The sequence below is a fragment of the Hippopotamus amphibius genome, chromosome 5 (genome assembly GCF_030028045.1).
Source record: "Hippopotamus amphibius kiboko isolate mHipAmp2 chromosome 5, mHipAmp2.hap2, whole genome shotgun sequence".
In the NCBI taxonomy this organism is placed as follows: domain Eukaryota; kingdom Metazoa; phylum Chordata; class Mammalia; order Artiodactyla; family Hippopotamidae; genus Hippopotamus; species Hippopotamus amphibius.
In genome coordinates, this window is record NC_080190.1 from 132310848 (window position 1) to 132337899 (window position 27052).

At 41.6% G+C, this 27052-nt stretch overlaps 1 protein-coding gene across 2 annotated transcripts in view; it reads right to left on the bottom strand.

Annotated features, from left to right (window-relative positions):
* The window catches only part of GEM (GTP binding protein overexpressed in skeletal muscle), a 50984-nt gene that overhangs the window by 11915 nt on the left and 12017 nt on the right, over window positions 1-27052 (bottom strand). Inside the window, exon 1 of one of the 2 annotated variants that reach the window (XM_057737078.1) lies at window positions 161-243. The exons of the other annotated variant lie outside the window; for it this stretch is intronic. The gene's annotated coding sequence lies outside the window, so the exon portion shown is untranslated. Of the gene's footprint in view, window positions 1-160; window positions 244-27052 lie in introns of those variants that run through there. 2 annotated transcript variants of the gene reach the window in all.

Below are 27052 nucleotides of genomic sequence, written 5' to 3' on the forward strand. Positions count from 1 at the left end.
ACTCTGCCCGCGACCGGAAAACCACAGTGCAGACAGCACGTTCCAAAGGCTCTTTTCTCAACTTAGAAAGTTCTGCGGGTTGGGAACTTCCACCCCTTCCCCAACCATCCCCCACCACCACCACCAAAGTCGGGAGGGCCCCCCGGGACGCCCGGCTTACTTGGTGGGTGTCCGAGGGTGATGCGCGCTGCGATGCCGCGGCCGCCGAGCGCAGGATGCTTGCGCGATGCAGCCGTCCGCGCCTCCTCCCGCGCCAGCCGCCCGCAGCCGCCGCGGCCGCGCGGTTTATAGGAGCCAGGCCGGCCCGCGCCGGGGCTTTTCCGTGACGTCAGCACCCCCGCCGGGAGGGGGCGGCTCTGCAGCAAACCCCGAGTTGCAGCCACTTCACTAAATCAGTTACTCGCAGTCATGTGACCCCTCTGTCCCCTTTTAAACAATAACGACAGTTCAATCCCGAGCTCCTTTATTCGGTTTTATTTTATTTTTACCAGGTGGACACAGGAAGGTGAGAAAATACACCAAGTGCCACTTAATCGTGCTTCCCAGCAAAACACTTGCGAGCTGTCCGGATAAAGCCTGCAGGAAGAGACAGGTTTGAATTGGAAATCCAGTTTCGCCAAAAACAAAACAAAACAAAACAGGGATCAGCCGGGCGCGCGTGGAGATTTAGCCTTTAGGATGGGGCTTGCGGCCACCTTGAGTAGTCAGGGCTCGTGTTAGCCGCATCTTCTGCGAGGAAAACAGCCTTTGCCTGCTCCTGTCACCTTCTCTCTGGAAGAGGGAGGGAGGGGAGCCCCACACTGCTCTGCTTCTCTTCTCTGACAGGGACCCAGGGAGAAGGGGCCAGAGAGCGGTGAGGAAAGGGGACAAGACCTTGAAAAGGTCTGGAAAAATAACTGAATTAGGGATCCAGGCGGATTGCGCTACATGTTGCAGGCCCTCCTGCTCTGGACCGGGATGCTGAGGCTCCTCAGTCAGGGAATGTAATCAGCATCCCGATCAGCAGCATCTCTGTACCAGGCTCCCTGGCATGGCTGGGCCTGGGCATGGAGCCAGTGCCTCCAGCCATGGGAGGAGCCCTGAACCAGACACTGGGGCTCAAGGCCCCCGAATGATTCCCGCGAGTAAAGGGCACAGGATAATAATAACAACAGTCATTTCTACTACCATTTACTGAGTACCTCTGAGTCCCTATACGCAGTAGGTACTGTTAGGCCTCTGCAGTATCTCGAACTTGACTACAATTTTGCAAAGTGGATGTACTGCTACTCCCATTCTATGGAGGAGAAAAATGACCCAAAAAAGCCAGAGAGCTTGCCCAAGGTCACACAGCTCGTATAAGTTGCAGTGTCAGGATTCGAAGCCTGAGTTGCCCAGCTATTTGCACTGCACCACCAGCTGAAGGGATTCAGTGACCTCTTTCTGAGGACATGGGCATTTCCCAGACACTGTGTTTGGAGACAGCACTGGCCTTTCCAATACATCCATCCACTTTTCCAGCCAGCCTCATCTCTGGGTTGGCTGGTGGCTCCAGAAAACAGCCAGAAGCACCAGCATCTATCCAAGTGGCTGGACTCTGCTCTGAATAGGGTCTGTTCTCCATTATCATGCAGCACTTATCAGCTCTGGAGATTATCCAAGTGACCAGCTGCTGAGACATGCCAGGCCCCAAGCTGGCAAAGGTGGAATCCACAGAGGAATGAAAACTTAGAGCTCTCTTAGTCCCACGTGCCCTGGCCCCAACCTCCTTATTTCATATGTGAGGAAGCTGATACCCACAGGGGTGATACCACTCAGTAACTGGCAGAGCTGGAGCCAGAACCTGGGTGTCCTAACTTACTGGATGGTTCCCTTCATTTCCATCAAGCTTTCCTTCTGGGCTTAGCCAGGAGGGGATGGCTACAGATGTGGGGAAGGGAGAGGGGTCAGGGAGGGACAGAGAGGGTGGGGGGAGGGAAGGAGATCATCAAAAAGTCTTCCACTGACTTTATGTTAAAATACATGTAATATGTGAATTACCTGTATTTCAGAATTATCCATGCTTTTTCCATGCTGAGCCTCTGACTCTGTCAGCTGGTCTCAACAGAAACTTTACATGCAGTAAAAACTAAGAATAAACCACAGTATATAAGCATATCATCTAGCCTCTCAATTCTACGTTTGCCTATTGATAAGAACCTAGTTCTTCCCATTAATAACAACCGAATTCTATGCCTAGGCAATATCCACTCTGAACTATTTGTCATTGATATATGTGAGGCACGCCAGAGAAATCTAACGCTAAAGATAGGGGAGGGGGACTTTCAGTCCACTTTCAGTCCTTTGCTAAGTACGGCAATGTCGTGTTTGAATAATAATAGAATCTGCCTTCTTAAATTTTCTGTCCCACAAGAAGCCAGATGAGAAAACTACTTAGGAAAAGTTTCAACTGAACAGCAGTTAAATTGGAGTGAATATTTAGACAAAAGTCAGTTATACCTCGCAAAAAGCACACTTGAGACCCAAGCCTTATCCAGCAGAGTCCCAGCTACCTTGTCCAGGATTCCAGCTCACTGGGACCCTCTGAGGGTAGAGAGATGGAGAAAAAAAGGTGGAATCAGAGCATTTGGGCAAATAGCAAGTTCTGAAGAGAAAAATTGGCAGAATACTGTAGTTTCTTATTCTATGAATTATTCTGTCTGTATTCTTTCTGTGGGCATTTGAAGGCTTCCTCAGGTTCTATCTAACAGGGAAAATAATGGGGCTAAGAGACAGAACTCCAAACAAAACTAAATAATATTTACTGACCAATACACGTCCTTATCTCAGTTCATCCTCATCACCACTGCATCTACCCACGTTTCATGGACAAAGACGCTGAGGAATGAGGTGAGAGCCAATAGGTAGCAGAGCTGTGCTCTCTGGGGCCACAGTCTTACCCACTGTTGTTTAGAGCAGGGGATACACTTCAGCCCCATTCCCATGCTAGCCCCACCTCAGCCCACCCCCTTCCTAACCCCCTCAAAAGAGGAGTTTTTATTTGATTGGCCAAAGCCCATGACTTCATTGGGCCGTATATTAATGGGAAAGCTCTCTTTCTGCTTAAAGGCATGAACCACTTTCTTCTCTCTCTTCTCTCTGGGTCCTATGCCAGGGTGAGAACGTAAACTTGGGGTTCTTTTGGGGGCCTGACTACCTCTCTTTTCTGTCACTGTCACTCTTTGTCTCGGCATAGAGACCTGTGCAACCACCCCATGATTTCAGAAAGGGAGAGAGAGGGAGGAGGAGGTGGGGAAGGAGGGGGAGAACATTTGACCAGGGCTGGGGTTCAGGCATAAGGGATTTGCACAACCAGAAATGTTATATTACTTTGAATCTCATCCCTTGAAAATTCTAGGGAAGGCAAGAAGATGGGTAGGCCCAGGATATGTACATCCTTGTGTCTGTAATACTATCCTAAAAACCATAAAATCACTCAATCTTTAACATAGACTTGCTCACCTATACTGGGGACTTACTGCAACCAAGGTCATGTTTACTCATGCCACCAAGTCAGTGCTACTCAGTGGTGAAGTGACACCATCCACCTTCACCACCAACAAAGAGAAGTTATATAGACTAGACACTGAAGTGGTGATAAAATAAATGGGTTTGTTTTTTTATTGTCTTTTAAATCCTTTGTATTTTGATGCCTTTAGGCAAATCATGTTCTCTAATTCCCCACAGTCCTCACTACTCCCTAACATCTTCAACTCCAGCCAGCTTCTTTCATGTAGATTATCTCCCTGGTCCCCAAAGGCATTTGCCTTTGTGACGCTTGCAAGGACTGAAAGAAATGAAAGAAAAAATAGAGGATTCAGCATTAGAAAAGCAAGTTCAAACCTTGGCCTTTCCTCTTCCTAGTCGTATGATCCTGGGGATGTCACCAAACCCCAGAGGCCTTGGCTTCTGCTGCTCTGAGGACTAAAGAGCTACTGAGCATGGAGTGCCTTGTTAACCACAGAGCACTGTGTCGATGCAAGTGATTATGATGGTGACGCAGGAGCCAAGGCTTGGAGCTTGGCCCCCTGCCATCGGTTTTGCTGCCCCTTAAGGCTCAAGTTAAATGAATCCAGCAGAATTCAGGACACATGAGGCAAAGGGAGGCAGGGTGGGAAATGTACTCCTACTGATGTTACTAGGAAAAGATAATTAGCAAGGAGAGTGGTATGGTTAGGTCCTTTGTAAACAAACAGGGATCTGGGGTCAAATCCAGCGCACAGAATAGGTCTACACCAACCACAAAAAGCACCGGGAGGAGCTGGGGGGGAGGCAATGTGCAAAGTGTCTGAGCCCAAAAAGAACCTCCCACCCCCTCCGGGAAGTCTAAAGAAGGAAAGAATTACTATATGGAAAATCATTGCTTTACAGAAGGGGGAAAAAAGACTCCAATTGCAAAATCAAGAGAGCCCTGATTAAGAGAAAAAAAAAGGCTGAAGAAAAGATGGCTAAGAATAACCTCTCAACATCCAGAGGCCTGTGGGATCCAGATGGACACTCCCTCCAGCTGCATCCTCCTTCAGGCTGGCACCAGCTTCTCATCAGACCCCTGCTGAGCAGATTTAATTTTCCATTGAAAAATTTTTGAGCTGTCACCCTTCCTCCGCTCCATTAGCCCAGGCTGTTGCAGGCCTTTCCTTCTCCTTCTGAAACCCTGCAGGGTTAAGTGCAGAATGTATCTCAGAAGGCTGAGGGGAGGCTCCTGAAGTAAAGGGACAATCTCTGTCCAGGTTCCTCCGTTCATTACAATAACTACTGAGCATTTACCTGTTACCAGAACCTGTTCTAAGGGCTAGGGGTGAGGTACTTACATTCATGGAACTTTATATTCTGGTTAAAGAAATAATAAATAATAAGTAAAGTATCACCATATTCACCCATTCATTCATTCACTCATTCTTCCTCTGAGCTTGCCACTCTTCAGCCTCAGTTCACTCATCTGTAAAAAGAGAATGATAGGGACTTCCCTGGTGGTGCAGTCATTGGGAACCCGCCTGCCAATGCAGGGGACAAGGGTTCAATCCCTGGTCTGGGAGGACTCCACATGCCACAGAGCAACTAAGCCCATGGGCCACAACTACTGAGCCTGTGCTCTAGAGCCCACAAGCCACAACTATTGAGCCCACATGCCACAACTACTGAAGCCTGCATGCCTAGAGCCCATGCTCCACAACAAACAAAGCCACCACAATGAGAAGCCCGTGTACCACAACGAAGAGTAGCCCCCACTGTCCACAACCAGAGAAAGCCCACACAGCAACAAAGACCAACTCAGCCAATAAATAAATAATTTTTTTTTTAAATAGAGAATGGTAATACTGGAAACAATGTATAAAGTAGGGGGTCAAGTACACATCCATTCAGAAGTCTGACAACAGTAAGGTTGATGAAAATGTGAAGAAGGAGAGTTCTTGTGCCCTGCTGGTGGGAGTGTGAATTGGGAGGCCACTTTGGAGATCAACCATCAACATCCAAGATATGCATATCCTTGGTAACCCAGCAATTCTGCTTCTCAGTGTGCATCTCCTACATCACAGAGGAGACAGACACAAGCATGCTCATTAAAGCGCTGTTTGTAATAGCAACAATCAGAAACCACCTAATGATCATCAGTGAGTAAATGCACAGTGCTATATTTTTGCAATGAAATATGCAGCAGTGAAAATGAATGAAGTAGACCTACGTGTATCAACTTGGATAAATATTGAGACCATAATGGTCACTTTAAAAAGCAAATTGCAGAATATCTACAAGAGTAATAATTTATATAATTTTCTAAAACTCCACACTAATATTTTATAGTTAAACATATTTAGTAAAGGTATAAGAACATGGATGAGGAAAATACATACCAACTTCAAAATAGAGATTACCCCAGGGAACAGGGGAATGACAATTAGGTAGATGGACACCAGGCTTCTCAAAAACAACCAAGAAGCAAGTAGACGGTCACAGAATAAGATCAAAGTGTTTAGTAAAAATAACCATCAAACTGACATTTTATATTCAACCAAACTGTTGTTCAACAATATGAGTTAAACAAATATTTATTGAGCCCTTGTTATTACTTAGCAATATCCTAAGCCACAGAGACACAGAGTTACATAACACTAGGAACATATGCTCAAGGAGCATAAAGTCTGGTGTTCCTTTCCCCCCAAATTACCAGATTTATAAGAACATCATCCAAGAGCTGCATTAAAAGCTTTGGCCCAATGTATATTGAGTTTCCCAACCAGCATGATGTTTTCCCTGAGTTTCCCTCCTTTAGCAACAGAAAAATCAATTACACTATTTAACCCAAGGAGTCAAAACCAGCCTAAGACTAAAGCCTTGATTTAGCCAATTATAGTGACCCAAGAATTCTTTAATGATAAGTCTAGAAAAGCCAAATGAATGAACAGTTGGGTTGAGGACAAGGGCAGTTAATACCTTTCCTACATGGTTGTAAGTGAGCTCACATTTTGATCTCCATCTCTCTGTCTCATGAATCTCTATCTCACTGGGTTGAGAACTTTGAAAATACGTTGAGATTTAGCACTCTCTCAAACCCCAATTTATATGAAGGTGGAGATCATATATGATTTATTCACCACTGCAAAGCCAGCATCTAGCATGGTGCCAGGCTTATAGCTGGCATTTAATAATTATATTGGATGATCGAATAAAGAATGATTACTTCCCAATAGAGTGGTTGAGAAAGAGTGATATTTAAGGTGAGTATTAAATGTAGTAATACTCATAACATTAATGAAAATAATATTAATTAACCTTTATTGAGATCTTTCCATATTCTAGGCACTGAGAATGTAGATTATCTCTACCCTATGAGCTAGGTACTATCATAATTAAAATTTTACAGATGATGAAACTAAAACAGAAAAAGCTTATTTAACTTGCCCAAGGTCCCACAGCTATAAATTGGTAAAGTTAAGATTTGAACCCCAACTTCTGATTCCAGAAAACATGACCCTGATTGAGTAGGCCATTGGGAGCCACCAGTTCAACAATTCAACTCAACAAACAGATGTGAAAGATCTATTATATTCCAGTTTCTAGGAATAACAGTCCCTGTACAAGATGGTTGGGAAGAGAGACTGAGGAGTTGATAGTAACAGCTGCCCTTTATTGAGTGGGTGTTTTGCTGAGTGATTTACATGTATCATCTTGTTTAACTTTCTCAACAAACCTATATGGTCATTATTAATAGTATCCCCATTCTACAAATAGGAAACGGAGGCATGGAGGTATTAAGTAACTTGCCCAGGATCACACAGCCCAGTGATGGAGCTGTAATTTGTAGCCAAGCAACTTGACTTCAGGGACAGAGCCCTCATATCGAAAACCATCACTTCAAAGTGACATGACAGACAGTGTCACAGAGCATGTGTGCAGAAGAGTGGGGCAGCAAGAGGGGGCGATGAACTATGCTCGAATGGGTCAGAGAGCACCTCAGAGAGGAAACGTCAGTTTGAGTTTTGAAGTACAGAGAGCAACTGGCAGAGTGGTGGGTGCATGTATTCTGTGCATGTGCACACACCACCATGTGGACAGGGGCTGGGAAGAAGGAAGCATTCCAAGGTTAAAAAAAAATAGCAAAGGCTCGGAAGTAGGCGCATTTGGGGGATTACAAGTAATTTTGGGTGGCTGCAAAACACGTTGGGGGAGTGAGAAGTAGGGCCAGAAATGTGGTCAGGAGTCCTCTGCAAATTCCAAGCTACGGGAGGACAATCCCAACGCTCTGTTTAGTCCTACCTACGGACTTGAAGTCCCAGCAGGAGCTCAGGTGATGGGAGGCAGGGAAGACCCTCTAGAGGTACAGGAACACGCAAAGAGAAGCCAGCTCTGCTCGCCTTGAGGATCGAGTGGGTGCGGGGTGGTGACAAGCCCATGCATATTCGCCCTTTCCCGTACAAGGGGCAGGAGGTGCCCACAATCGCTATGAGGGAGCAGCTCCATTAAATGGAGCTAAGGGCTCACCGGGCCCACTGGCTCTGCTCCCAGAGGAAGAGGGGAGGCCTGGGACCAGCCAGACCACCCAGGAGGGACAGGTGGCACAGAGCGCCACCAGCTGGCACAGGGAGAGGTTTCCTGCCCACTCACCCATTCACCGCTTCCCTTTTCTCCTCCCCACTCCCTCTTCACGCCTCTCTTCTTTGTCCTTGGTCTACATTTTTTTCCTGAGCATCCAATACACAGCACACATGGTTTGTGCTCAGCCAGGGATTCTCATCTATACGCAAAACATCATGGTTGGATGAGGAACAGATGTTTCTGCCTATTAAAATTTACATGAAAACTATAAACATTCCTCTGATGGGTTGAATACATAGACACCTCCAAGAAACTGTGAAGTCATCTCTCCTGGGGAATTCAGCAGGAGTGATGCATCACCCAATAGCAACTGGGATTGTCATTTTTCTCTCAATATTAAAGCACAATCTGAAGCAGAAAAAAGCAAGATCCCTACAAACGACAGGTAGACCCAATATTCTTATCTGTTTCCCACACTGGGGCATTCACCCCTTGAGGGTTAAGAATTTGCATGGCATAGATACCATCATCATAATTAACGCCCTCATGAATTATATTAGGCATCTGCCCATTTGCACGCTCAGATTATATAACTTACTATGTGGTTTGGTGTCAGGTTTTGGATCTGTTTTTGTACCTTCAAACTGCCATTGAGAAAAATAATCTATTCAGTCTTCTACTCAGTAAGTTTTGATGCAGGGCCTATTAGGTACTGGGCCAGGTGCTCCAAGGTACACAAATGAAAGCAACACAACCCTCACCCTCAATAAAGTCACAATCATTGAACCCACAGCTAGTACTAAAGTATCTGTTCACTAAGGAGGCCGAGGCCTGTCGGCACAAATGGGCAGGATCACAGCGAGACTTCACATAGGGAAAGGGGGACCCTGAACCTGAGAACATGGGCATGCCCCCCGACCCCCCATTCCTACTGCACTGAAACAGCCTCTGCCCTCCAAGAACACAGACATACAAAGGGCAATGGGAAGAGAAAATAGCAGAAGTATCCTCATATAGAAATCGGTATTTAATGTTTTAAGGTCTAACTCCATTAGTTCCATGACATCAGATTCTCCAGCTATGGTTGTTAGTCCCTTCTGGGTTTCAAGAAAATGAGACATACCCAGCTGGGAACTAACTGTAAGAGAGGCGAGAAGCCATCCTGACAGCTGCCCTGCTAAGCTTCATGGAGAACACAAATTTTGTGCAGGTTACCACACTAGCTCTGTGTTTTCATTGAGATTCCTCATTGCGAAATCTGGACATTACCTTGAGCCATGTTAATTTTTTAAATGGTGGTGGATATTACAAAAATGCAGGTATCTTGAGGACCTAAGGGATGCTTTGGGGGGATCAAAGCCAGGAAATGGAAAGCTATCAGAAGCCAAGACTCTCACACTGTCTCCCTCCTTCTCGCCACATGCCTTCTCCAAGTCTGCTTCTTACTGCATCTGTTTCTTTCTTTTTTGTCCACACACTAGCTTTGTCTTCTGCTCACCCCATAGCGCCACATCCCAGTGCTCCAGCCACACAGAGAGACAGACTATCTCTCAGTCCCAGTTTCAAAGCCCCAAGAGAGAGCAGCTGATTGGCTCAGGAAAGATGACACTGCCACTCTTGATCCAAACAACTGAGGCCTGGAAGGTGGGGCAATGTAGCACAAACATGGCTGCCACAGAGGAGCCTTAAGAGCATGAAACAAGGGCGTTCTCAGATGAAAGGTGTTGTGAACTAAGCACCACCACAGGAGGTGTGACTAAACTTTGAGTATTTTGTCATCTCTCCACAGAAGTCTTCCCTTGCTCCCTGTCCTGAAGCACTGCTTTATGGTGACCTAGGAACTGATAGACTCTGCTATATTCACTTAGTTTCTCCCCTCTCTTATTTTATATCTTGTGGCTTCTTTTTACTTGTAGCTGCTACTGTTTCATGCTTTCTATTTATTTCTTGTCTCCATGTCTTATGGCTTCTGTGCCACGTTACTGCCAGCATCATTCTGAGTGAATGGAATTCACTTTCCCCCAAAGTAGATTGGATTGGCTTTCCAATCTCATCTGACCTATAGCTCTCTCTGGGCCAGTTATCAACTCATCAGTCCATTAGTCCCTGGTCCCATCAGCTGTGGCCATGGTTGTGGGGTTACATGGCTACAGAATAGAAACCAAGAATAAAGAGCCATCTAGTCTTGCTTTTCCCAGAAAAGAACTATGGGCCTGCCAGTTTTCCTCAAAAGTACTATGAAAGACCAGTCCTGTCTCCAGAACCTTTCTGGACATAAAATGAGCTCCTCAGAAATCTCGATGAGCATTAAAAATTTTCAAATATTAACCAGTTTAGGATTTCATATACATTTAATAAAATTACTACTGTGCTATACAGTGTACTATTGTACCTTCAACTGGTATTCTAATAAGCCTTTTCAGATACAGTTGACCCTTTAACAACACAGGTTTGAACTGTGCGGGTCCACTTACACACAGATTTTTTCAGTAGTAAATATTATGATACTACAAGATCCGAAACCCACAGTTGGTTGAATCTGTGAATGCAGAACTGTGGATACAGAGGAACCAAGGATACAGAGGGCCAGCTATAAGTTACATGCATATTTTTGACTCTGGTGGGCACTCCAACCCCCATGCTGTTCAAGGGTCAGCTGTACCTACTTCTGAGAATCTTAGAAGTCAAATAGGGCAAGTGATGGATCGATTAAAAGAAAAACTCACATATCACAAAATCATTAAAACTGCTACGTAACTTCTTAGTGACTAAGGCCTTACAATGTTGGTGATAAGATTGCGATTCCTCCTATAAAATCCTCTGTAGGTCGCTTATTTAAATAAGCAGAGACAAGCAGCATACTCTCTCTCTTGTTCTGCACTGAGTAATATAAGCTAATTAATATTAACTGTTACAATGCCTCAATTCTCACCATAAATTAGGGAGAAATATAACACGCAAACATGAAGTAAGAGGAAAGAATATATCACTGAGAACAAAACAATATATCACTGAGAACCAATGGGAGTTTTAGAAAAAGACAGACACATCATATTACACAAAAGATCCTAAATATTTTGATCTCCTAGATACAAGCCTAGTTTCATTCACTTATCACCTGAAGCATGCAGTCACTGGTGGGCACGTCCCTGTACCAAAGAAGCATATCCCCTGCCATCATGAAGTTCCCTTATCCATGAATACAGACAAACTCCCATTTGGGGCCAGCCCAGATGGGGCCCCTTGCTGAGGAGAACTCCACTAGGGTATGATGGGTTTTACCTGATTGATAACCATGGAAAGGCAATCTCTCCTACATGCCACTCAAGAAAGATTTCTTTAAGGGCTTCCTTTGCATCCCTGAAATGTAAATTCTGTTTTAAATGATAGTGGAGCAAAAGGAGTCTAGAACACTCAGAATCAGAGTCAGGAGACACAACCTGTCCAAAAAGAACTATAGCCCCACTTCTCACAATGAACCCAAATAGTTTAGAGCCCCTCGCTGCCGCAGGTCCCTCCCTCCCTTCTTGTGGTATAAAACAGCTTTTACCAAATAGGAGTTCAACATAAACCCCAGGGTAACTTCTCTTGAGACACTAAATCTAAAATTGAATACATCCTTATTAGCAAAGTCCAAAAGTAGCACATGAGATCAAGAAAATCTGGAGTAAAAGGTAAAATAGAATACATATGTGAATGTGGGAAATTCAATGGGTTGAGTTACTGAAAATTTAAACATAGAATTCTTAAGTAAGTCTTTTAGAATGAAAAATCTGTAGAAATACACTCATTAGACAGGGAACCCCTCAATAGCAGTAACATACTGTGGTGTTACAAACCACCCCAAATTTAGTGGCTTAAAACAACTATAATTTATTAACATTGGTTTGGGCTAGATTCAGATGGATGTTTTCCTTTCCCCGGTCTCACCTGGGCTTACTCTTATCATAATTATCATTTAGCAATTCATCAGGGACTGGGTGACCCAAAATTACTTCACTCATGTGACTGACAATTAGTGCTGGCTCCCAGCTGGGCTTCTTTCTCTCCACGTGCTTTCTCACTACCAAGGAGGCTGCCTTCTTCCCATCGCATCAGCAGAATTCCAAGGAAGCAAGACTGGAGGCTGCAAGCCCTGGAACTCCCATAGTTGAGAACTCCCACAAATGTCTCCCTTGCCACATTCTATTGAAGAAAGCAAGTCACAGGATCCGCCTGTGTTCAAGATGGTAGAAAAAAGACTTCACCGATTGCTGGGAGGAGAGGCAGAGTCACACTGCCAGGGAAACTGGACACAGGGATGGGAGGAATTTGGAGCCATTTATTTCAGTCTACGCAAGCGGGGATACATTTTAATGAGCTCTGTTCTCCCTAGAACCTAGCATAAAGCTAGGCACACACAGAAGATATTTCAAGTCTGTTGTTAAATGAATATACAAGTCTTTGGAAATATAGCCAATCAGCTGCCAGCTAGGTGAAAGATGCATTTCAAAATGAAAACTGCCAGCACTTTTTAAAACTATGGTACTAATGTCTTGCTCAACTCTACTCTTATGTCACCATATTTCCCTTTTTTCCACATCTATTGGCATGAAAAGTTGTTTTCTTCAAATAACTAAGCTTGGCTGAGGCTAATTTTAACATCTCCTTGAAAAATTGTGCTAGTTCTCCATACTAGCTTCTTGTATCATCAAAATAACATGGATCATTCTAGATATAATTGTGTAAACTGCTTATAAATATAACTCTGATGTTCTGCTCTACAACATCTGGAAACACAACCACAGTCCTTTACCAAAAAGAATGCAGGCTTACTTGTAGCTCATCACAAACAAACTGCAGTCCCAATTTGCACAGGAAGGGAACCCAGAAATACCCTCCTTTTAAATTCTTCCTTCTTCCTTTTCCATCTACATGCCTTCCCCTTTTCATAAAATGTGATACATATTTGCAACTGAGTAGTTTTGGCAGACTGCTTCTCACCTCTAGAACTTTGGGTGTCCAATAGCATTTTCCCATTTTCTTCTGCCCCTTTCAGTCTAAACTGACAGTGCTTCTGCTGGTGCAAAATTATTAAGAACATTGCTAGGGACTTCCCTGGTGGCACAGTGGTTAAGAATCTGTTTGCCAATGCAGGGGACACAGGTTCAAGCCCTGGTCTGGGAAGATCCCACATGCCGCAGAGCAACTAAGCCCATGGGCCACAACTACTGAGGCCAGCACCAGTGCTCTGCAACAAGAGAAGCCACTGCAGTGAGAAGCCCACGTATCACAATGAGAAGCCCATGTATGGCAAAGAAGAATAGCCCCCACTCTCCACAACTAGAGAAAGCCTGCGCACAGCAACGAAGACCCAACACAGTCAAAAATTTAAAATAATTAATTAATTAACTTTTTAAAAAAGAAGACCATTACGAGTCTCCTGTGTGTGTCACAAGGATTCACTCCATTAGGCAAGAGGCTTGTCCACAGATCTCTGCTAGATAATCCCATCTGTGTTTTTGCTTATACTGAAATGGATGAGGGACAATGCCCTTAAGCTTTCTCTATGTTCTCTGGTTTGATTGAGGGGATCTGTGAGCCACACCTTTCAAAAAGCCTTTTGTGTGACTGGATACCAATACCTTTTGATTTTTCTAAGGTATTAGCAAAAGGTTTACAGCCATACCCTCAGCTTTTTCTTTGGAGCATGCTTTCCTAACAATAAATCTCTCAATTTTAGAATCTTTTGCAATCTCAACAGGCTGAGAGTTTCCCAAAACACCAAGTCTTGGGTCTTTTTTGTTTAACCATGATCTCTCTCCTCTTGCATTTTACTATAAGCAGCAAGCAGAAACCAGGCTGCACTTTCAACTCTTTGCATGGAAATCTCCCCAGCTAAATATCCAAGTTCATCATTTACAGGCTTTGCTTTGCCCATAAATGCAAGTTACAATTCTGCTAACATTGCCACTATATAACAAGGACCCACTTTCCTCCAGTTTCCAATAACATGTTCCTCACTTCCTCCTGCATCCTCATCAGAAGTGTCCTTAAGGGCCAGATTTCTATTAATAGTCTGTTTACAGCCATTTTGATATCCTCTACGATGATTCTTCTGAGCCCTCATCAGCAGAGACTTTAACATCTATATTTCCACCATCAGTCTAAGGCAATTTAGTCTCCTCAAAATTCTTCCAGCCTCTGCCCACTTCTCAACTCCAAATCTATTTCAACATTTTTCAGTACTGGTTACAGCAGCACCCAACTTTCAGGTACCAAAATCTTTATTAGTTTTCGACTGCTGCTATAATATATTAACACAAATTAAGTGGTTTAAGACAACACACTTTTATTATTTTACAATTCTATAGGTCAGAAGTGGGACAAGATCTCACAGGGCAAACTACTACAGATGTGCTGGCAAGGCTAGGATCCTTCCTGAATGTTTGTGGGGAGAATTTGTTTCCTTGCCTCTTCCAGCTTCTGGAGGCCACCACATTGCTTAGCTTGTGGTTCCTTCTCTTCATCCATCTTTAAAGCCAGGAATGGCAGGTTGAGTCTCTGTCATGTCAACCTCTCTGACCCTCCTTCATCATCACATCCCTTTCTGACCATAGTCAGGAAAAGTTCTCTGCTTTTAAGAGCTCATCCAGATAATACAGGAAAACATCCCAATCTCAAGGTCTGTAACCTTAATCACCTTTACAAATTTCCTTTTTTCATGTAAGATAACATTCACAGGTTCTAGAGATTAGGTCATATATATTTTGGAGAGGCCATTATTCTGCCTACCACAAAAAGAAACTTCTATCTTGTCCAAGTCACTATTATCTTGTCCTTTGCAATAGCAACCAAACTGTTATCCCAACTGATATAATCCACCTGTCCAGTTTCAAGGTTTCCAGTGTTTAAATTTCCTGCCTTTTTCAAGTGCTGTTTTTAAGGCAGAACAAGGTAACAGTCCACTGAGAAGTAGAGATAACAAACAACGTCCTATGTAATCTAAAGGTACCTCACTTTATGTAAATTACCCGAGATTATATATATAATTATGATTGTTGTAAACTGAATCATATTTTAAATACACCAGGAGAACTTACTCTGGAGAATTTTATAAACTGAAACAACACTTTTTAAAGTAAATAATCATTACCTTAAATACATTTTTAATCCAGATTTTTACATATTTTGTTTGACTAAAGTAGGATATATCTACATATAAGATAGGAACATGTTAATAGCTACTCTCTATTTTTGGTTGCCTATAAAGTACTAGGCTCTGTGCTAGGTGTTTTAAAGAACTCAAAAGACTTTTAATAGAGTATTAATGTGTGTTTTATTATTGAGAATACTTATCTCTGCTAGAAAAGACAATAGAAATAAGTGGATGGATCAAACCCACAATATGTAAGTAAGTTATATGAGTTTAAGTTAAATTTAGGGGAGATGTTAAACATAGACAATTAGCCAACAAGTAGCTCGTGAGAGTTAGGCAGAATTCTTCAGTTATGTGCATCCAAGGGCTCATGCTTTCATTTTGTTTTTTTTTAATTTCATTTATTTATTTATTCATTCATTCATTCATTGGCTGCGTTGGGTCTTTGCTTCGGGCTTTCCCTATTTGCAGTGAGTGGAAGCTATTCTTCCTTGCAGTGCGCAGGCTTCTCATTGCAGTGGCTTCTCTTGTTGTGAAGCATGGGCTCTAGATGCACAGGCTTCAGTAGTTGTGGCATATGGGCTCAATAGTTGTGGCTCATGGGCTCTAGAGCACAGGCTCAGGAGTTGTGGCACATGGGCTTAGTTTCTCCACAGCATGTGGACTCTTCCTGGACCAGGGCTCGAACCCATGTCCCCTGCATTGGCAGGCGGATTCTTAACCACTGAGCCACCAGGGAGGTCCAAGGGCTCATTCTTTCAGAAGATACTTTTTACATTTAGTCAACACCTCACTGAGTTCCCTGTTTCAGTGGATGTACCCCAATCTATTCAGCTACAAACAGGAATTCAGGAGTCAAGCTTGACTATTTCATCTCTCTCTTTTCTCACATCCAATCCATCTCAAAGTCTTGTTGATACAACTTCAAAATCGTTCTTGATTTCATGCACTTCTCTCTATATCCCCCTAATGGCCCTAGTCCAAACTAATGTCCTCTCTTGTCAAAATTTCAGCAACTGCCACCTAAAAGGTTTCTCTGAATTCACAGACTACAGAGTTATTGCTTTAAAATACAGATCTCAACTTGACCTTCCTCTGCTCAAAGCCTTTCACTTGCTCCACAGTCTTTAAGTTCCAAAAGTCTCTGTGAGAAAGTCCCTGCCTCCCACTCCACTCCTGGCTCCCTCCCTATTCCTGCCAACCCCCTTTCTAGGCTATTTCAATATTCTTACCTCCTTTCATTTGCCATAACATGCCAAGTTCTTTCCTCTCTCACTCCCTGGGCTTAAAACACTCCTTTCCTACCCAGGGATTGAGGGAGGAAATAACTTATTTATTCTTAAGATCTTGGCTCAAACATGATTTGCTCAGAGAAGCCCTTAACTCTCAAGTCTACACTAGATCCCCTGATGTTTACTCAGAACTTTCTGGACTTTTCGTTCCCAGGGATTACCATCAGTCCAAAAAATATTTATTAAGGACTTAGCATTCTAGGCACTGTGGACACAGCAGTAACCAAAGTCTCTTCTCTCATGCAGTATACATTCTACTATATTAAGTTAGGTGGTTATTTAGATAACGTCCCTCTCCCCCTCTAGTCTATGACCTCGGTGCAGGCAGGCACGACACTCACTTATTCACCATTATATCCCCAGTGCCTTACACTGTGCCAGACAGGAAGAAGGTGCTTAGTGAACATTTGTTGAAGAAGCAAATACACCCTTACGGCCAACACTGCCTATGGTACAGTTCATATCTTATCATTAAAATCTAGTTTCTGTACCAGAGTCACACTTTCTCTAGTGCCCATGGGCTTAAGGTAATTTAAAGTGTTGCTTCAGCAGTGCTGATCCTTCTGAACAATATCTTTCATTTATACAGTAGTGAACAAAGTGGCTTTTTTCTTTTCTTTTGTTTTTGTTTTTTTTGGGTTTTGTTTTTGTTTTTTGGGGGGTAAGGGCTTCATTGGGTCTTAGTTGTGGCACACGGGATCTTCACTGAGGCACGTGGGATTTTCTCTAGTTGTGGCATGCAGATTTTCCCTTCTCTAGTTGTGGTGTGCAGTCTCTAGGATGCATTGGCTCTGTAGTTGTGGTGCAGGGGTTTAGTTGCACCATGACATGTGGGATCTTACTCCCCCGACCAGGGATCAAACTCACGTCCCCTGCATTACAAGGCACATTCTTTACTGCTAGATCATGGTTCTTCATATATAATGTTTATGACAGTCAGGTTAGGAAAGCAAAGGCAGTACTAGCCTCATTTTTCAGATGTTAAAACTAAGGCTCAGAGACCTCCTGAAGGTCACACACTAGTAAGTGACAAGGCCTAGGCCAAACTCGTAGCTTTTTTGATTTCTATTTTTTTAACTATTCTAAGCTCCCCCCCACCAAAGGTTAAAATCTTATTTAACTCATAAGTGATCAGAATAGAGGAACTTAAACTTTTGAGAATTTAACAAATCCTCATTTGTTTCTTTTGGGAGATGAGGGAAGGAAGATGAACTACAAAAACAACTGGAAAACAAGGTTTAAAATGGCAATAAGTACATACCTATCAATAATTACTTTAAATATCAATGGAGTAAATATGCCTATCAAAAGACACAGAGTGGCTGAGACTTCCTGGGTGGTCCAGTGGGTAAGATTCTGTGCTCCCAATGCAGGGGGCCCAGGTTCAATCCCTGGTCAGAGAACTAGATCCCACAAGCATGCCACAACTGAGAGTTCACATGCCGCAACTAAGAGTCTGCATGCCGCAACTAAGAAGTCCACATGCCACAACTAAGAAGTCTGCATGCTGCAACTAAAGATCCTGTATGCCACAATGAAGATCCTACATGCCACAACTAAGACCTAGCTCAGCCAAAATAAATAAATAATTTAAAAAAAAAGACATAGAGTGGTAGTTTGGGTAGAAAAAACAAACAAACAAACATGCTGCCTATAAGAGACTCACTTCAGAGTGAAAGACACACAGCCTAAAAGTGAGGGATGGAAAAAGATGTTTCACGCAAGTGGAAATGACAAGAAAGGGGGGTAGTGATACTTATATCAGACAAAATAGACTTTAAAACAAAGGCTATAACAAAAGACAAAGAAGGACAATAGATAATGATAAAGGGATCAATATAGGAAGAGAGTATTACACACATTAATATACATGCACCCAATATAGAAGTACCTTAATATATAAAACACATACTAATAGACATAAAGGGAGATATTGACAAAATACAGTAATAACAGGAGACTTTTATACCCCACTGACATCAATGGACAGATTATCCAGACAGCAAATCAATGAGGCAACAGAAGTTCTAAATGACACAATAGACAGGTTGGACTTAATTGAAATTTACAGGACTCTACAATCAAAACACCAGAATACACATTCTTTTCAAATGTGCATATGACCTTTTCTAGGATAGACCAGATGCTAGATCACAAAACAAGCATCAACAAATTTAAGAGGATAAAAATTATTTCAAGCATGTTTTCTGACCACAATGGTATGAGACTAGAATTCAACCACAGAAAGAAAAATGGGAAAAGAATGACACATGGAGACTAAACAACATGCTACTAAAAAAGCAATGGGTCAATGATTAAATCAAAGAGGAAATTAGAAAATACCTCAAGACAAACAAAAATGAAAACACAACCTTACAAAATCTGTGGGCTGCAGCAAAAGCAGTTATAAAAGAGAAGTTCATAGCAATACAGGCCTTCCAAGAGCTGGTTTTTTGAAAAGATAAACAAAGTTACCAAACCTCTAGCCAGGCTCACCTAGAAGAAAAGAGAGAAGACTCAAATAAAATAATAAATAAAAGAGGAGAGATAACAACTGATACCATAGAAATACAAAAAATCATAAGAGAATACTATGAACAGTTATATGCCAACAAACTGGACAATCTAGAAGAAATGGACAAGTTTCTAGAAACATACAGCCTGACAAAACTAAGTCAATAGAAAGAGATGATTTGAACAGACCAATCACTAGAAGTGAAATCAAATATGTAATTTAAAAAAACAAAACAAAACTCCCTAAAAACCAAAGTCCAGGATCAGATGGCTTCACTGGGGAATTCTACCAAACATACAAAGAAGAACTTATACAAATCCTTCTCAAACTCTCCCAAATAATTGAAGATGAGCGAATACTTCCAAAATCACTCTGTGAAGCCACCATCCCCCTCATACCAAAACCAGACAAAGACACTACAAAAAAAGAAAATTACAGGCCAAAATCTTTGATGAACATAGATGCAAAAATCCTCAACAAGATATTTGCAAATGAGTCTAACGATATATAAAAAGGATCATATAACAATCAAGTTGGATTCATTCTGAAGTTGCAAGGATGGTTGCAAATCAATCAATGTGATACACCACATTAACAAAAGGAAAGACAAAAACCACATGATCATCTTAATAGGTGCAGATAAAGCACTTGACAGAATTCAACTTCCATTCATGATAAAAACTCTCACCCAAGTGGCTATAGAAGGAACATATTTCAACATAATAAAAGCTATTTACAACCAACCCACAGCCAACATAATACTTAACAGTGAAAAGCTGAAAGCCTTTCCAGTAAATTCAGGTGCAAGACAAGGATGCCCACTCTCATCATTTCTATTCAATATAGTATTGGAAGTGCTAGCCACAGCAATCAGAGAAGAAAAAATTAAATTAAAATGTATCCAAATTGGAAGGGAAGAGGTAAAACTGTCACTATTTGCAGATGACATGATATTCTACATAGAGAACCCTAAAGTCTCCACACAAAAACTATTAGAACTAATAAATGAATTCAGGAAGGTAACTGGATACAAGATTAGCATACAGAAATATGTTGCATTTCTTTATACTAACAATGAAATATCAGAAAGAGAAAGTAAAAACACAATCTCATTTAAAAATCACATCAAAAAAATAATAAAATACCTAGGAATAAACTTAACCAAGGAAGTGAAAGACCTATACACAGAAAACTATAAAACATTGATAAAGGAGACTGAAGATGATTCAAAGAAATTGAAAGATATCCCAAGCTCTTGGATTGGAGGAATTAATATTGTTAAAATGAACATACTATTCAAAGCCATGTACAGATTTAATGTGACCCCCATCAAAATGCCCATGACATTTTTCACAGAACTAGAAAAATAATCCTAAAATTTGTATGGAACCACAAAAGTCCCAGAATGGCCAAGGCAATCCTGAGGAAAAAGAACAAACTGGAGGCATAACCCTTCCAGACTTCAGACTATAGTGCAATCAAGGCACTTTGTGCAAACTGGCACAAAGACAGACATATGGATCAACAGAACAGAATAGAGAACCCAGAAAAAAATCCACACACTTACAGTCAATTAATCTACAACACAGGAGGCAAGAATACACAATGGAGAAAAGACACTCTCTTCAACAAGTGGTGCTTGGAAGGGTGAATAGCAGCATGTAAATCAGTGAAGTTAGAATACCCCCTCACATCACAAAAATAAACTCAGAATGGTTTAAAGGCCTAAATATAAGACATGACACCATAAAACTCCTAGAAGAGAATATAGGCAAAATATTCTCTGACACAATTCATAGTAATATTTTTTTTAGATCAGTCTCCCAAGGCAAAAGAAATAAAAACAAAAAGGGATCTAATCAAACTTAAAAGTTTTTGCATGGCAAAGAAAACCATAAACAAAATGAAAAGACCAGCTACAAAATGGGAGAAAATATTTGCAAATGATGTGACTGACAAAAGGCTAACATCCAAAATATACCAACAGCTCATACAAGTCTATATTAAAAAAGCAAACAACCCAATCAAAAAACGGGCAGAAGACCTAAATAGATATTTCTCCAAAGAAGACAAACAGATGGCCAACAGGCACATGAAAAGATGCTAATTATTAGAGAAATGCAAATTAAAACCACAATGAGGTATCATCTCACACTGGCCAGGCTGACTATCATCAAGAGGCCTACAAATAACAAATGCTGGAGAGGGTATGGCGAAAAAGGAACATTCCTTTGGTGGAGTGTGGTGGAACTGTTGGTGGAAACGTAAATTGCTGCACCCACTATAGAAAACAGTATGGAGGTTTCTTAAAGAACTAAAAACAGTGCTACCATATGATTCAGCAATCCCGCTCCTGGGTAAATATCCAGAAAAAAACAAAAATCTAATTCTAAGAGACACATGCACCTCAATGCTCATAACAGCATTATTTACAATAGCCAAGAAGTGGAACTAACCCAAGTGCCCATCAAGACAATTATCTTAAGAAGATATGATACACACACACAAAATGGGATTTTACTTGGCTGTAAAAAGAATAAAATATTGCTACTTGCAGCAACATGGATACATAGAGAGTATTGTACTTAGTGAAATAAGTCAGAGAAAGACGAGTACTATATGATATCACTTATACATGGAGTCTAAAAAATAATACAAATGGATTTATATATGAAACAGACTCACAGACAAAGAAAACAAACTTACGGCTACCAAAGGGGAAAGGGAGGTGGGGAGATAAATTAGCAGTATGGGATTAACAAATATAAACTTCTATAAAGCTTTTGATTTCTCCATTGAATCTGAATGAGATCCTTGCTGGGTAGAGTATTCTTAGTTGTAGCTTCTTCCCTGTCATCACTTTAAATATATCATGCCACTCCCTTCTGGCTTGCAGAGTTTCTGCTGAGAAATCAGCTGTTAACCTGATGGGGGTTCCCTTGTATGTTATTTGTCATTTTTCCCTTGTTGCTTTTAAATTTTCTCTGTCTTTAATTTTTGTCAGTTTGACTACTATATGTCTTGGCGTGTTTCTCCTTGGATTTATCCTGCCTGGGACTCTCTGTGCTTCCTGCACTTGGGTAGCTATTTCCTTTCCCATGCTAGGGAAGTTTTCAACTATAATCTCTTCCAATATTTTCTCAGGTCCTTTCTCTCTCTCGTCTCCTTCTGGGATCCCTAGATTGCAAATGTTGGTGCGTTTAATGTTGTCCTAGAGGTCTCTTAGGCTGTCTTCAGTTCTTTTCATTCTTTTTTCTTTATTCTTTTCCACATCAGTTATTACCACCATTCTGTCTTCCAGGTCACTTATTCATCCTTCTGCCTCAGTTAATCTGCTATTGGATCCTTCTAGTGTATTTTCCATTTCAGTTATTGTGTTGCATATCTCTGTTTGTTTTCTCTTTAATTCTTCTAGGTCTTTGGTAAACTTTTCTTGCAACTTTTCGATCTTTGCATCCAATCTTTTTTCAAAGTCCTGGGTCATCTTCACCATCATTATTCTGAATTCTTTTTCCTGAAGAGTGCCTATCTCCTCTTCATTTAGTTGTTTTTCTGGTGTTTTATCTTGTCCCTTCATCTGGTACAAAGTCTTTTGCCTTTTCATTTTCTGTGTCTTTCTGTGGCTGTGATTTTCAGTTCCACAAGACAAAATACTGCTGATACTGCTTGATTCTGCTGTCTGCCCTCTTGTGGAGGAAGCTGTCTAGGAGGCTCGTGGGTGCTTCCTGATGGGTGGGACTGATGGTGGGTAGGGCTGGGTGGGTGGAGCTCAGTAAAACTTTAATCCAATTTGGTGGGTGGAGCTCAGTGACACTTTAATCTGCTTGTCTGCCAATGGGTGGGGCTGTGTTCCCACCCTGGTGGTCATTTGGCCTGAGGCGACCCAGTACTGGAGCTTACAGGCTCTTTGTTGGAGCTAATAGTGGACTCTGGAAGGGCTCACGCCAATGAGCACTTCTCAGAACCCCTGCTGCCAGTGCCCCTGTCTCCTCGGTGAGCCACAGCTGCCCCCCCACCTCTGCAGGCAACCCTCCAACACCAGCAGCTAGGTCTGGTTCAGTCTCCTATGGGGTCACTGCTCCTTCTCCCTGGGTCCTGGTGACCACACTTTTTTGTGTGCCCTCCAAGAGTGGAGTCTCCGTTTCTCCCAGTCCTGTGGAGGTCCTGCAATCAAATCCCACTGGCTTTCAAAGTCTGATTCTCTGGGGATTCCTCCTCCCGTTGCTGGACCCCCATGTTAGGAAGCCTGACGTGGGACTCAGAACCATCAGGACTTCTGCGGTATAACTATTCTCCAGCTTGTGAGTCGCCCACCCAGCATTTATGGGATTTGATTGTAATGCGATTGCACCCCTCCTACCATTTCATTGCAGCTTCTCCTTTGTCTCTAGACGGGGTTTTTTTTTTTTTTTTTTTTTGGTGAGTTCCAGTGTCTTTCTGTCGATGGTTGTTCAGCAGTTAGTTGTAATTCCAGTGCTCTAGCAAGAGGAAGGGAGCGCACATCCTCCTACTCCGCCATCTTGATTCTCTCCCCAAATACAAACTTCTATACATAAAACAGATAAGCAACAAGGATTTACTGTATAGCACAGGGAACTATATTCAACATCTTGTAATAATCTATAATGGGAAATAACCTGAAATATATATATATATATATATATATATATATATATATATATACCTGAATCACTTTGCTGTATACCTGAAATTAACACAGTGCTATAAATCAACTATACTTCAGTTTAACAAAACAGAGAGGAAGGAGTAAAATCCCTGAATTAACAGCAGAGAAAGCTGTAGCTAAGCTTGGAATCATTTGGGGGGGGGGGGCGGGCTCTGAGATCAAGGTCAGCAGAAATAGAGAGTAGGATTGGGAAGGAGAGCAGAAATTAGCATGATAAACTGAATGCCTGTCCCTGGAAGGGTTGGCTACACCTTTACATTTCAAGAACAACTGTCAGGGACTTCCTAGGTGGTGCAGTGGTTAAGAATCCACCTGTCAATGCAGGGGACACAGGTTTGATCCCTGCACCAGAAAGATACCACATGCCACAGAGCAACTAAGCCCTCGAGCCGCAACTATTGAGCCTGTGTGCCACAACTACTGAAGCCCGCACACCGAGAGCTCGTGCTCTGCAACAAGAGAAGCCACCACAATGAGGAGCCCACACACCACAATGAAGAGTAGCCCCCACTCACCGCAGCTAGAAAAAGCCTGCGGGCAGCAACAAAGACCCAATGCAGCCAATAAATAAATAAATTTACAAAAAAAAAAATAAAGAACAACTGTCAGCTGAAGGATTACTCCTTGGAAAAAAGCAAGATACTACTAAAGAAAATGAATCGTCTTTTCAGGTAGGACCAAGATTGCTGGTTCATGTGCTGAAAACTGCAATGGGTACCTCTCCTTTTGGCTGGGAATGCATGCATTCCCCTTTCTTTTAGAACTCCAATTTTGTTTTGAGGAAACATTCAACTTGAATTGCCTACAGTCTGGTCAATCAAGAAACTGCATACCAAAGTTTCACCTCTTGGCCAAGGGGGTGGACACTTGACCCAAATGAGGCCAATCAGATCATCTAACAGACAAACACAAAGACCAAATACAGCTCAAGTTCTTTCTTCCATCCTGAAGAAACTGTTGGTTCTTAAACCTTGGTTGTTGCATAGAGGTCAATCCCTGGTGATATTCTGGTTGCTGTGGGTCCCCACTCCTGCCTTACCCTGACCCTGGTTCTTCTATTTTCCCCTAGATTTATACACTACCCCATATCTTTTCTGTAAGTTTCCTTCATATCCAAAGAACCATGACTACTATATAATTCCAGAGTCAAGCCCTTCTTGGCTAGCATTTGCCTCCTTGCCCAGCTACCCTATAGCAAAGGCTGCCAGTCCACACACACTAGTTCCAGGCTGACAATGACAACTTCCATGCAAAGGATCTGCAGATCTATGCAACAGTGGGAAAGCAATGGTACAAAATAGAAGGACCTAGATGACCAAACATTTGACCTCAAAACTAAAAACTAGTTTTAGTCAGTATACCTACAGAGGTTTAAGACAACAAGGCCTGGAAAACCTGGAGCAGGCTTCTATAAAGGAACAATAAAAAATAAGATGAGTAAATATTTTTAAGTTATTAGAGAGCCTACAAGAAAAAGTCACAGAGATCTCCTGGAATGTAGAGCAAAATCCAAGAAATAGAAAGTATAAGGAAAATGTTGAGTCATATAGAGGACTTGTCTAGGAATTATCCCCCATATGAGTTTCAGAAAGAGAAAATAGTGAAAATACAGGAGATGAAAATAGGAAATAAATAACAGAAGAAAATTTCTCAGAGCTAAAGAAAAATAGCTAGCTTGAGATTATAAGTGCTCAGCAACTACAGAGTAGGGTAGTTGACCCACACTAGGGTACATCATTGTAAAATATCTGAACATCAAGGACAAAGGAAGATCCTTTTGTCTTGAGACTGAAAAAAAAAAAGTTAACTATAAAGAACAAGAATTAGATCACTGTCACATGCATCAACAACATTAAGCTGTTAGAAAATAGTTCTCAAAGTTCTAAGGGAAAAATTATTTTGAACCTAATATTCTGTACATAGTCAAGCTCTCAATGAAGTGTGAGCTAAAAATAATGACATTGTCTCCCATACAAGAACTAAAAAATGACGTCTCACACAATCTTTTTGGAAAATAAATTCATTTAAAAGTAACCAGCAAACCAAGAAGAAAAAAAAATCCAAACGGAAAGGAAAACATGAGACCTACTAAACGGGGGACCTAAATCAGTAGCCCAATTTAAAAAAAAAAAAAAAAAAAAAAAAAACAGGATAATTGTCATACAACAGCTTAGGAAGTAATCAGTCCAAATTAAAACAAAAAAATTGGAGATCTCTGAGAACAAGTCTTCAAGAAGAAATGAATTCATATTGATAACCTGATCAAGCAGCTGGGTGGTCTTGGTGATAACATGAAGATAAATGTTTCTTTTGTCCACAAGGCAAAAAGGAAAACAGAAATTCAGGGTTGGGAGGGATGGAAATATGAAAATGACAAGTTATGAAGCTAACTAAAATGCAGAATCATTTTAAACCATTGTGAATGTGTGATGGCAATCCATTTGATCTTTTTTTTTTTTTTCAAGCTGTAATTTTATTTCCTGACTGCTTTTTTTTTTTTAAGAACTTTTATTGAGATACAGTTAACAGACAATAAACAGCATATATTTAGAGAGTACAATTTGGTGTCCCAATCTCCCAGTTCATTCCCCCCCAACCCTCCCCGCTTTCCCCACTTGGTGTCCATGTGTTTGTTCTCTACACCTGTGTCTCTATTTCTGCCTTGCATTTCCTCTTTCATAGTTGCTAGCATTTACCTTATGTACTGAGGTGCTCCTATATTGGGTGCATATATATTTATAATTGTTATCTCCTCTTCTTGGATGGATCCCTTGATCTTTATGTAATGTCCTTTCTTGTCTCTTGTAACATTTTTTATTTTAAAGTCTATTTTATCTGATGTAACTATTGCTACCCCAGCTTTCTTTTGATTTTCATTTGCATGGAATATCTTTTTCCATCCCCTCACTTTCCGTCTGTATGTGTCCCTAGGTCTGAAGTGGATCTCTTGTAGGCCGCATATATATGGGTCTTGTTTTTGTATCCATTCAGCCAGTCTGTGTCTTCTGGTTGGTGCATTTAGTCCATTTACATTCAAGGTAATTGTCAATATGTATGTTCCTATTACCATTTTCTTAATTGTTTTGTTGTTGTTTTTGTAGGTCCTTTTCTTCTCTTATGTTTCCCGCTTAGAGAAGTTCCTTTAGCATTTGTTTAGGGCTGGTTTGGTGGTGCTGAATTCTCTTAGCTGTTGCTTGTCTGGAAAGCTTTTGATTACTCCATTGAATCTGAATGAGATCCTTGCTGGGTAGAGTATTCTTAGTTGTAGCTTCTTCCCTGTCATCACTTTAAATATATCATGCCACTCCCTTCTGGCTTGCAGAGTTTCTGCTGAGAAATCAGCTGTTAACCTGATGGGGGTTCCCTTG